The following is a 13,273-nucleotide window of genomic DNA, read 5'->3' as shown; positions in this document are numbered from 1 at the left end:
GATTGTTATCAGGAAAAGGGCTTCTAGGATGCTGGCAATGTATTTTTTTAATCTGGGTGGTACTTACATGTGTGTTCACTTTGTAACTATTTGTTAAACTGAACATATTCTGTATATATATTATACATCTCAATAAACATTAAAAGAAAGAATATATATAAAAAAAGAAAGAATATAACAGTGCAGACATATCAGATCAGATCAGATCGGTCGCTCAGTCATGTCCAACTCTTTGTGACCCCATGAATCTCAGCACACCAGGCCTCCCTGTCCATCACCAACTCCCGGAGTTCACTCAGACTCACGTCCATCGAGTCAGCGATGCCATCCAGCCATCTCATCCTCTGTCATCCCCTTCTCCTCCTGCCCCCAATCCCTCCCAGCATCAGAGTCTTTTCCAATGAGTCAACTCTTCACACGAGGTGGCCAAAGTACTGGAGTTTCAGTTTTAGCATCGTTCCTTCCAAAGAAATCCCAGGGCTGATCTCCTTCAGAATGGACTGGTTGGATCTCCTTGCAGTCCAAGGGACTCTCAAGAGTCTTCTCCAACACCACAGTTCAAAAGCATCAATTCTTCAGCGCTCAGCCTTCTTCACAGTCCAACTCTCACATCCATACATGACCACAGGAAAATATAGTAGGTGCTTAATAAATGACAGTCAACCTGATTAAATGAGATAAGATATGTAAAAGGTCTGGCACAAAATTCAGTGCACCATGGGTTCAGGATCATTTCCTGTAAGTAAATTTTTATGCAAGTATGTGTGTGCTCAGTCGCTTCATTCATGTCCAACTATTTGCAATGCCATGGACAGTAGCCCACTAACCTCCTCTGTCCATGGAATTTTCGTGGCAAGAATATTGGGATGTGTTCCCATGCCCTCCTCCAAGGGATCTTCCTCACCCAGGGATCAAACCCGTGCCTCCTGCATCTCCTGCATTGCAGGCAGATACTTTACCTGCTGAGCCATCAGGGAAGCTCCTTGTGAAGGTATAACCTACAAAACAAAAACAAAACAACAACAACAACCCAAATACACAAAGTATAAGCACACAGTTCAGTGAATTTTTCTTAATGTGAACACGCTGAAGTAACCAATAACCATGTCAAGAAATATAACTGAATGGTTCTTTATATAAAAGGGTATGAAATGAGATTTTTCTGATGTCTCAGAATTTTGGCCAAATGCTCAAAGCCAGTAATAAATACCTCTCTCCCTTCTAAAGAACGTTGTCAGACATACTTTTAGGATCTCCTAAAATATTACAGGAAAAAAAAAGATACCAGACTTGTGGACACAACGAGGGAAGGAGATGGTGGGACGAATTGAGAGAGTAGCATTGAAACGTATACATTACCATATGTAAAATAGCTAGCTAGTGAGAAGTTGCTGTATAATACCAGGAGCTCAACCCTGTGCTCTGTAACAACCTAGAGGGGTGGGATGGACAGAGGTGAGAGGGAGGTACAAGAAGGAGGGGATATATGTATACATGTGGCTGATTCATGGTGTTGGACGGCAGAAACCAACACAACATTGTAAAACAATTATCCTCCAATTGAAAAAAAAAGAGGACAGAGCTGGTCCTGAGACTAGCAGCCTCTGCCACCCACCTCCAGCCTCACAGGGGACTAGGATTTTAAAGGGGGCTCATTTCAGAATCTGCCTTGGAGGGAGTGATGTGGTTAAGTAATGGACTGACAAGGAATTACAGCCCCTGTGCTTCTGTAGAACCAGAGCATAGGATTAAGAGAGTTTGAGGGAAGCCTGACATACAGACTCTGAAATTTGAGGTGGAAGGTGGGAATGAGGTTAGGCACTGGTGTTTGCTTTTGATCTGGAGAATTCTGAAAGTAGAAAGTGGGCTGGAGAAGGCTATGATGGTATTGTTCAAGAGAGGGCAATAGTTTAGTGGAGCATGAATGGTGATTTCCCTGGCCAAATGGATGCTGCAGTGGGTAGTGGGCTTTCAGTTGCCTGGATGGGGTCCTGTCCCAGAGGGCTATCTGCCAGGAATCCAGGAGTATGAGGAAATGGTGGTTATCTCTGGAGGTCAAGAGATGCAAGGGTGGATTGTATTAAATTAGCCAGAGGGTACAAGACATCACCCACATCAGGGAACCATGCACAGCAAAGATACCATGTGGCCTCTGACAAACCCACAAATGCTCCCCCTCTGAAGACCTAGTATGTGACCCTCAGCCAAGTTAGCCAAGAGAAACCACAAACTGCACCAGCCTGAGTTAAAAGACCATTCCCTTCCCCCTAACCCGATCCTGGAAGAGCCAGAAGATGAGGTGAAACAAGAGAGTGAAATTGCAGACCACACATGCCTTCTAACCTAGTGTTGATCCCCTAGCCACAGGTCAAGCCTGAGGGGTGGAGAGCAGTGCAGAATTCGATGTGAGTTGTTTTTTTTTTTTTCTCCTTACCATGGACTGGATTTTTTTTTTAAGGTCTCCAGCTGAGGTTATTCCTATAGCCACAAGAGCCTAAAAAACTTTAAGATCTTCCTGAGATCCTGTCCAGGGACTAAAAAAAGAGATCCGGTGAGGCATGTTAAAGGACAGTGTTAGGAGACAAAGCCATTTCCTGTTCGTACCTTTTGAGTTCAGTCCTGTGTGTGTGTGAGCATCAGCTGGGCTATGACAGTGAGGAGAATTTCTCCTCCACTATTAAAGTACACTTTTCTAGAGATTAGAATTCACTAAGTCCTGTCTCTCTCCTGTGGACAGTCCTAGGTAAATGCAGGTAGGTTCTCTCTCTCCTCTTTCATTATCAATATGTATGTGAAGGTTTTCCAGATGATTCTCAGATCATTTAAAAATGTACAGTCCCTCCACCATCAGTTACATTTTAAATTCATGCCTTCCATGTATCAAAGGCATTCTGGGCCCCTTCGCAGAAATTGGAGTCAGACAGACCTGATTTGTCTGTCTGCTATTATTAATTGCAGAGCCCTTCTCTGAGCCTTAATTTCCCCATCTGTAAATATGTACCTAAGATACAGACTATTAAGCAGTTAAATGCAAATACGTAATAGGATAAAATGCCCAGAACAGCACCTGACACATAGCAAGTGCTCAATAGATGGTTAAAATGATTAATATTGTTTTGTATAGTATCCCATCAAACTAAAATATATTAGTTTGGTTATATATTTTCTGTAGCTGTAGCTTTTTTTAATGTTTAAATTTTCTAAGGTTTGTTGTCTAAACTATTCAAAACAGCGCTAGCAAAAAAGCTTTGGCCCTGAATGCAAATTTCTTTGGCGCTATATTCCTAGAAGTGAAATGATTAGGTCAAATGTGTAAACAGTTGTATACTAGTTGGTACCAAGAAAAACTGGGCCAATTTGAAATGCAAATTTAACATCTGGGTGTATTTATTTCCAAAATCCTGGAAATAGTGATACTTTAAAAATATTTACATTTGTGATGGGTGCTGAGACCTTCTCTTTTATGTAAGGCTCAAAATTTCAGACATTTTGTAAGTGTTTTCGATCCCTTTTGCCTTGTATACCTTTTCCCAGTCTGCATCATTTGTGGTTGGCTCTTTTTCCATTTCATTGTACCGAAATATATAATTTTATATATAAAAATTTACATCTTATACAAAAAAATTTCAATGTATTTGGTTCTTTAATACATCAGCAGCTTAAAATAGTGAAGAGTAGGTGTTAAATACTTAATGTTAATTCATTTGCCAATATTAAATGTTTCATAGGTGTTACTTATTTTGTGTATAGTAGGTGCTTCAGGTCTGGTATCTTGAATATATTTCTGGGTGCTCAACTCGGTTTAATTTTGTCATTTTTTCCTGATTTTAGCTCCATAGAAAACAGATTTCATAATTATGATTACATCCATTTAAATGATCATTCATATTCTTGGTAGTTTTCTCATATTAAATTTCACTAAGGAATTTTAGTTTTTGAAATATCTTATTGTATTTTAGTTGTCATCTCCTGTAACCTGTATCTAAACTTTGGGTCAATGTTCCTCCCATTTTAGTTTCTCTATATTTCTGATTTTTTTCTATTGTGAACATGGGCAGACAGTATACATTTAAAAATAAGAAAAATGTGATACATAGGATCTTTAGTGGTAATAAAATGAAGTACAAGAGGGTAGCATGATTGTAACTTCGTGACTAAGTGTTGATTGAAATAGGCAGAGAAGTGTGGGCCATTCTCTTACTGGTTTCTGGACATGGGCTCCCCAGGCTCTCCTGTTTGTTGAGGACTGGAACATTGTACTCTTCTTGATTACAGCTCTCAAAGAACTGCATCAAAACTCAAATGACCAGGAATAGTCTTGACACAGTACAGGTAGTGTGTTTGTATTTGCTAAATACATAATAATATTACCTTGATTTTTTTTCTTTTTTTATCCTGACTGATAATATTTTCCCTATTATTAGTGGTAGTTTAAACAAAAGGGGTGATTCCTGTCATTTCTGTAAGCTGATTTTGCTCCCAGACATGTTTGAATAATAGAGACTGGATTTACCCTCAACCCTTAAACAGCTAGAACACTGGACAAAATATCCATTAAGAAAAATTATTTTTGGAATTTGGATGGCAACTAGAACAGATCTGTAGCCCCTGAGAGAAGGAAAAAAAAGTGAGGTGAGTTTTACAATTGACTCAGCGTACTGCCTGAGTGGACTTAGTGTAGGACGAAGAAACTCTTTGGGCTAAAAGATGTAAACTGGAGTTGAGACATTAATGTAGCTAGAAGTCATGGGGCAGAGTACAGGAGGGGAGGGAAAGGCACAAAGAAAGAGTTCTGGATAAGTCCTTGGCTCAGTGATCTGCACATGTGTGAGGGGAAGCTACTGATGCTACAGAAAGGATCTCCACAAAGTAGGAAACTGAACCATTCCTGGAGTTCACACAGAGCTGGGAATAGTCTGCTCCAGCAGGCAGAGTAGAACGAGCTCATAATTTCTAAGGCATCAGCTAGAGATGTCAGAGGAGTATTTCCTTAGTGGTGAGGCTAAATTAGGCCTAGACTAAATTAAAGGCTGCTCTGGCCTCAAGGAATGCTTTGAAAAGAACAAACTGATTCTAGGTAACTTAACTGTACACCAGAACAAAATCTAACACTAATTGAGGAAATTTAACAAAACCGAGCCCCCAGGTGTGAGATTTACATTATCGGGCATCCAATAGAATAAATTACCAGGCATGTAAAGAAGTGGGAAAATAAGATCCATAAGCAGGAGAAAATCAACCAATATAAACAGACTCAGAAATGACAGAGATGATAGAATGAGAAAACAAAAATGTTAAAGCAGCTTTTATAAATATACTCCATATGTTCAAGAGGGCGAAGGAACACCTGAGACAGAAATAGAAGATGCAAAATGGATCCAAATAGAACTTCTAAGGATGAAAATATAGTAAATGAGATTTGTTGTTGTTGTTCAGTCACTCAGTCATATTTGACTCTTTGTGACCCCATGGATGGCACCATTCCAGGCCTCCCTGTCCTTCACTATCTCTTAGAGTTTGCTCAAACTCATGTCCATTGAATCGATGATGCCATCCAACCATCTCATCCTCTGTCACCCCCTTCTCCTGCCCTCAATTGTTCCCGGCATCAGAGTCTTTTCCAATGAGTCAGCTCTTGGCATCAGGTGGTCAAAGTATTGGAACTTCAGTATCAGTCCTTCTAATGAATATTTGGGGTTAGTTTCCTTTAGGATTGACTGGTTTGATTCCTTGCTGTCTGCAGATAAGATACTGCAGAAGGAAAAAAAATCAGTGAAGCTGAAGCCATAGCAATTCAAATTCAAAATGAGGCACAGAAAAAAATCTATCATATTGCATAACATGAAAAGTTTTTTTTATGAGATTGCACCAATTCAGTTACTTGTATCTTCAGGCTCCAATTCCAATCCCTGGTCAAGAACTATGACATGCCTCATAGCCAAAAAAACAAAAACATAAAACAGAAGCAATATTGTAACAAATTCAATCAAGACTTGAAAAATGGTCCACATCAGAAAAATCAGTCTCCAATTCTAATTCTAGTTCTCTTGCTACTTCCACCACTGCAGTTATTTCTTTCACTGAAATCTTGAATCCCCTAAGGTCATTCATGAGGACTGGAATCAACTTCTTCCCAGCTCCTGTTAACCTCTGTTTGACCTCTTCCCATGAATCATGGATGTTCTTAATGACACATAGAATGGTGAGAATCCTTACCAGATGGTTTTCAATTTACTATGCCTAGATTCATCAGAAGAATCACTATCTATGGCAGTTATAGCCTTATGAAATGTTGCTTGCTTTCTGGCTATTTTGTTCCATTGTTCTTTTTTCCTCTCATGCTATCTTCCTTTGTGAATTGATGATTTTTTGTAATGGTGTGCTTTGATTCTCTTCTCTTTATATTTTGTGTGTCTACTGTAGGTTTTTGATCTGTGATTATCATAAGGGTTACAGAAAAATGGTACATCAGTTCAGTTCAGTCGCTCAGTCATGTCTGACTCTTTGAGACCACATGGACTGCAGCACGCCAGGCTTCCCTGTCCATCACCAGCTCCCAGAGCCTGCTCAAACTCGTGTCCATTGAGTCGGTGATACCATCCAACCATCTCATCCTCTGTCGTCCCCTTCTCCTCCCGCCTTCAATCTTTCCCAGCATCAGGGTCTTTTCCAGTGAGTTGGTTCTTCGCATCAGGTGGCCAAAGTGTTGGAATTTGAGCTTCAGCATCAGTCCTTCCAATGAATATTCAGCACTGATTGCCTTTAGGATGGACTGGTTGGCTCTCTTTGCAGTCCAAGGGACTCTCAAGAGTCTTCTCCAACACCATAGTCAAGAGCATCAATTCTTCCAGCACTCAGCTTTCTTTATACTCCAACTCTCGTACCCATATATGACTACTGGAAAAACCACAGCTTTGATTAGACAGACCTTTGTTGGCAAAGCAGTGTCTCTGCTTTTTAATATGCTGTCTAGGTTGGTCATAGCTTTTCTTTCAGAGCAAGCATCTTTTACATTCATGGCTGCAGTCACCATCTGCAGTGACTTTGCAGCCCCCAAAATAGAGTCTGTCACTGTTTACATTGTTTTCCCATCCATTTGCCATGAAGTGGTGGGACTGGATGCCATGATCTTTGTTTTCTGAATGTTGAGCTTTAAACCAACTTTTTCACTCTCCTCTTTCACTTTCATCAACAGGCTCTTTAGTTTTTTGCTTTCTGCCATGAGAGTGGTGTCATCTGCATATCTGAGGTTACTGATATTTCTCCCAGCAATCTTGATTCCAGCTTGTTCTTCATCCAGCCTGGCATTTCGCATGATGTGCTCTGCATATAAGTTAAATAAGCAGGATGACAATATACAACCTTGACGTACTTCTTTCCCAATTTGGAACCAGTCTGTTGTTCCAACTGTTGCTTCTTGACCTGCATACAGATTTCTCAGGAGGCAGGTCAGGTGGTCTGGTATTCCCATCTCTTTAAGTATTTTCCACAGTTTGTTGTGATCCACACAGAGGCTTTGGCATATTCAATAAAGCACATGTTTTTCTGGAACTCTCTTGCTTTTTTGATGATCCAGCAGATGTTGGCAATTTGATCTCTGGTTCCTTTGCCTTTTCTAAATCCAGCTTGAACATCTGGAAGCTCACAGTTCACATACTGTTGAGGCCTGGCTTGGAGAATTTTGAGCATTACTTTGCTAGCGTGTGAGATAAGTGCAGTTGTGTGGTAGTTTGAACATTCCTTGGCATTGCCTTTCTTTGGGATTGGAATGAAAACTGACCTTTTCCAGTCCTGGGGCCACTGCTGAGTTTTCCAAATTTGCTGGCATACTGAGTGCAGCACTTTCACAGCATCATCTTTTAGGATTTGAAATAGCTCAACTGGAATTCCATCACCTCCACTAGCTTTAATCATAATGATGCTTCCTAAGACCCCTTTGACTTCACACTCCAGAATGTCTGGCTCTAGGTGAGTGATCACCCTGTTGTGGTTGTCTGTGTCATGAAGATCTTTTTTGTATATTTCTTCTGTTTATTTTTGTCACCTCTTCTTAACATCTTTGCTTCTGTTAGGTCCATACCATTTCTGTCCTTTATTGTGCCCATCTTTGCATGAAATGTTCCCTTGGTATCTCTAATTTTCTTGAAGAGATCTTTAATCTTTCCCATTCTATTGTTTTCCTCTATTTCTTTTTATTGATCACTGAAGAAGGCTTTCTTATCACTCCTTGCTATTCTTTGGAACTTTGCATTCAAATGGGTATATCCTTCTCTTCTTTTCTCAGCTATTTGTAGGCCTCCTCAGACAACCATTTTGCCTTTTTGCATTTCTTTTTCTTGGGGATGGTCTTGATCGCTGCCTCCTGTACAATGTCATGAACCTCTGTCCATAGTTCATCAGGCACTCTGTCTATCAGATCTAGTCCCTTAAATCTATTTCTCACTTCCACTGTATAATCATAAGGGATTTGACTTAGGTCATACATGAATGGTCTAGTGGATTTCCCTACTTTCTTCAATTTAAGTCTGAATTTGGCAATAAGGAGTTCATGATCAGAGCCACAGTCAGCTCCTGGTCTTGTTTTTGTGGACTGTATAGAGCTTCTCCATCTCTGGCTGCAAAGAATATAATCAACCTGATTTCAGTAATGACCATCTGGTGATGTCCATGTGTAGAGTCTTCTCTTGTGTTGTTGGAAGAGGGTGTTTGCTATGACCAGTGTGTTCTCTTGGCAAAATAATAGCTTTTGACTTGCTTCGTTTTGTACCCCAAGGCCAAATTTGCCTGTTACTCCAGGTATATGGAGGTATATATTGATATATATAGTCCATTTTAAGCTGATAACAACATAACTTTGATCATATATAAAAATTCTATCCTTTTGCTCTCCCTCCACATTTTATATTTTTAATATAACTATTAACAAATAGTTAAATCTATTAACAAAGCAATGCAAAAAGGCAACCTAGACAGCATATTAAAAAGCAGAGACATTGCTTTGCCAACAAAGGTCTGTCTAATAAAAGCTGTGGTTTTTCCAGTAGTCATATATGGGTACGAGAGTTGGAGTATAAAGAAAGCTGAGTGCTGGAAGAATTGATGCTCTTGAACTGTGGTGTTGGAGAAGACTCTTGAGAGTCCCTTGGACTGCAAAGAGAGCCAACCAGTCCATCCTAAAGGCAATCAGTGCTGAATATTCATTGGAAGGACTGATGCTGAAGCTCAAATTCCAACACTTTGGCCACCTGATGCGAAGAACCAACTCACTGGAAAAGACCCTGATGCTGGGAAAGATTGAAGGCGGGAGGAGAAGGGGACGACAGAGGATGAGATGGTTGAATGGTATCACTGACTCAATGGACACGAGTTTGAGCAGGCTCTGGGAGTTGGTGATGGACAGGGAAGCCTGGTGTGCTGCAGTCCATGTGTCTCAAAGAGTTGGACTTGACTGAGCGACGGAACTGAACTGATTAACAAATTATTATAGCTATTATTTTAAAATACTTTTTCCTCTAACTTTATATTATAGCTAAGTTAATAACACACCACCATGTTCTAATATTAGACTGTTCTGAATTTGGTAGTATACTTACCTTTACCAGCGTGTTGTATATTTTCATGTTAGTAATAGCGTCCTTTCAACATTTCTTGTAAGACAGTTCTTGCTTTCTGGAAAAGTCTTTTTCTCTTCTACATTTTTAAAAAGCTTTTTTTTGATGTGGACCATTTTTAAAGTTTTTATTGAATTTGTTACGATATTGTTTCTGTTTTCTGTTTTTGTTTTCTTGGCTGTGAGGCATGTCGCAGCTCCTGACCAGCCATGGAACCCACACCCCCTGCGTTAGACAGTAAAAAACCACTGGACTGCCAGGTGATTCTGAAAGACATCTTTGACAGTAAAGTATTGGTTGGCAGTATTTTTTCTTGCAGTGCTTTGAATATGCCATCTCACTCTGTCCTTGCCTTCAAGGTTTCTGCTGAGAAATCCACTGGTTATCTTATGGGAGTTCTCTTGTATGCGAGGATTTTTTTTTCTCTTACTGCTTTTAAAATTCTTCTTTTTTTTTTTTAATCTTTGAATAAAATGTTTTCTTACAATATATCTTGGATAATACCTTTTCTCATTGAACTATTTTGGGGATCTCTGATTTTTATGAATTTGGATGGCTAAATCTCTCCCCAGATTTAGTAAGCTCTCAGTCATTATTTAAATAGGCTTTCCTCTCCTTTCTCCTTCTCTTCTCTGTGACTCTAATAATGCCTAGAATATTATCTTAATGGTGTTCTATAAATCACCACGAAGAAGGCAATGGCACCCCACTCCAGTACTCTTGCCTGGAAAATCCCATGGATGGAGGAGCCTGGTAGGCTGCGGTCCATGGGGTCGCTAGGAGTCGGACACGACTGAGCGACTTCACTTTCACTTTTCACTTTCATGCATTGGAGAAGGAAATGGCAACCCACTCCAGTGTTCTTGCCTGGAGAATCCCAGGGAGAGGGGAGCCTGGTGGGCTGCCGTCTCTGGGGTCGCATAGAGTCGGACACGCCTGAAGCGACTTAGCAGCAGCAGCAGCAGCATAGATCACCTAAGCTTTTTCATTCGTTTATACTTGTTCTCCTCTGGATAATTTCAAATTATCCATCTTCTACGCACAGATTTTTTCTGCTTGACCAACAGTCTGCTGTTGATGATCTCTAATGTGTTTTTCGTTTCATTCATTGTATTCATTGCTAGAATTTTTACTTTTTTATTTTTTGATTTCTGTCTCTGTTAAACTTCTCATTTTGTGCATCTGTTGTTTTTCTGATGTTGAATTGGGTTTCTGTGTTTCCTTGTAGTTCACTGAGTTTCCTTAAAACAGATATTTTGAATTCTTTATTGGGCAAATCATAGTTCTCCAACTCCTGGGGGTCAGTTACTGGAAAGTTATTATAATCCTTTGGTAGTGTCATGTTTCCTTGATTTTTCATGTACATTTAAGTCTTGCATTTTTCTCTTTGCATTTGAAGAAACAGTCACCTCCTTCCATTCTTGCTGACTGGCTTGAGAGAGAAATAGAAGTATCTTCTGTTAGCCCTGTTAAGGATTCTGACACTTTTCCAGACCTTTTCTATGGATATTTCTACTCCACCTATTCTTGTTTCCTCCTGTGGGGTTAATTCTTAAGATTGTATGCAAAACCAGGCTGGAGGCTGACAGCTTTCTCTTTGTTTCCCCTAGAGTGGTGCTTAGGGCTTCCCTGGTGGCTCAAATGGCAAAGAATCTGTCTGCAAATCTAACTGGAGACCAGTTCGATCCCTGATTTGGGATATCCACTCTTGATGAAAGTGAAAGAGGAGAGTGGAAAAGTTGGCTTAAAGCTCAACATTCAGAAAACTAAGATCGTGGCATCCGGTCCCATCACTTCATGGCAAATAGATGAGGAAACAGTGGAAACAGTGGCAGACTTTATTTTTTTTGGCTCCAAAATTACTGCAGCTGGTGACTGCAGCCATGAAATTAAAAGTCGCTTACTCCTTGGAAGAAAAGTTATGATCAACCTAGACAGCATATTAAAAGCAGAGACATTACTTTGCCAACAAAGGTCCCTCTAGTCAAGGCTATGGTTTTTCCAGTAGTCATATATGGATATGAGAGTTGGAGTATAAAGAAAGCTGAGTGCTGGAAGAATTGATGCTCTTGAACTGTGGTGTTGGAGAAGACTCTTGAGAGTCCCTTGGACTGCAAAAAGAGCCAACCAGTCCATCCTAAAGGCAATCAGTGCTGAATATTCATTGGAAGGACTGATGCTTAAGCTCAAACTCCAATACTTTGGCCACCTGATGCGAAGAACTAACACATTGGGAAAGACCCTGATGCTGGGAAAGATTGAAGGCGGGAGGAGAAGGGGACGACAGAGGATGAGATGGTTGGACGATATCACTGACTTGATGGACATGAGTTTGAGTAAATTCCAGGAGTTGGTGATGGACAGGGAAGCCTGGCGTGCTGCAGTCCATGGGGTCGCAAAGAGTCGGACATGACTGAGCGACTAAACTGAATAGACTGAAGTGGAGAAGGGACTGGCAGCCCACTCCAGTATTCTTGCCTGGAGAATCCCATGGACAGAGGAGGCTGGCGGGCTATAGTACCTGGGATGGCAAAGAGACACGACTGAACAACTAAGCACACAGAGTGGTGTTTGCTCTCTCCCAATCCAGAAGTGCTGGGCCAGCTTTCTGTGTGTGCTCACTAGCTGTCTGCAAAGGCTTACTCTCCCCGCCCACCACAGTGCACAGAGGGAGCCAGTCATGCGGTGGGGTATGTGCAAGTGAGGCATGTATAGCATTGGAGGTTCCTGAGGGCCATTTGGGGGATCTACAGGTAAGGCCTTCCCAACAGCTCATGGAAAGGCTTCCTGATAGAGTCCATGACACAGTTAATTGGCCCTCTGTCCCTTTGATGCCCTCCAAGAGCTCTGTTTGCTGGTCTACCAGCCACTTTCTGCCCCAAAGTCATGCAGAACTCTTCAGAATTCTAGATGGAGTGAGAAAGAAGTAGATCTCTTTGGTAGCATCTCCCATTCAGTGGTAAAGAATCTGCCTGCCAATGCAGAAGCCACAGAACATGCAAGTTCGATCCCTGGGTCAGGAAGATCCCTTGGAGAAGGAAATAGTGACCCACTCTAGTATTCTTGCCAGGATAATTCCATGGACAGTGGAGCCTGGCAGGCTACAGTCCATGGAGTCGCAGAGTTGAACGTGACTGAGTGAGCATGCATGCATACACGGCTGGGGAAGATGGGTACTTACACACTCTCTCTTTCTCCTATGGGAGAAATAGGCTAGGAGGTCTCTATTAGCACTAAGTTGTGGTGCCTTGGGGGGAGAGATGACACAGATAAAGTAAAACTGTTTCCTCTTGCTGTCTTCAATGTGTCCAACTTTAGATTTTTTTCCCTCAGCTGTGTGCTATTACTTTTCTGTTAGACTCCTCAACCGCCACAAAGGCACTCTTGTCCATGGGTGATTGTCAGAATCAGTTACCTTTAGGGGAAAGACGACAGAAAATTCTTTTTCACCATTTTGATGATGTCACTCTGTGTGGTCTGGTCAGAAACGTTTTGAAAGCATTATTCAATCTACATAAGTGCTTTACATGTCAAAGAGACAGAGATCAGTCCCAAGAACTCAGCAACTTAGCCTGTTCTTGTGGCCAGTCTTTCTCCGTGCTTTAGTAGGTCGTGAGGGCTTCATTGTCATTTTAGAGAAAATTTAATTCAGAGTTCCAGAA

Source organism: Bos grunniens, chromosome 1 (genome assembly GCF_055505025.1).
Source record: "Bos grunniens cultivar Pamir isolate PY7600 chromosome 1, Bosgru_T2T1.0, whole genome shotgun sequence".
Classification (NCBI taxonomy): Eukaryota; Metazoa; Chordata; class Mammalia; order Artiodactyla; family Bovidae; genus Bos; species Bos grunniens.
Note: the sequence above shows the minus strand (reverse complement) of the source record.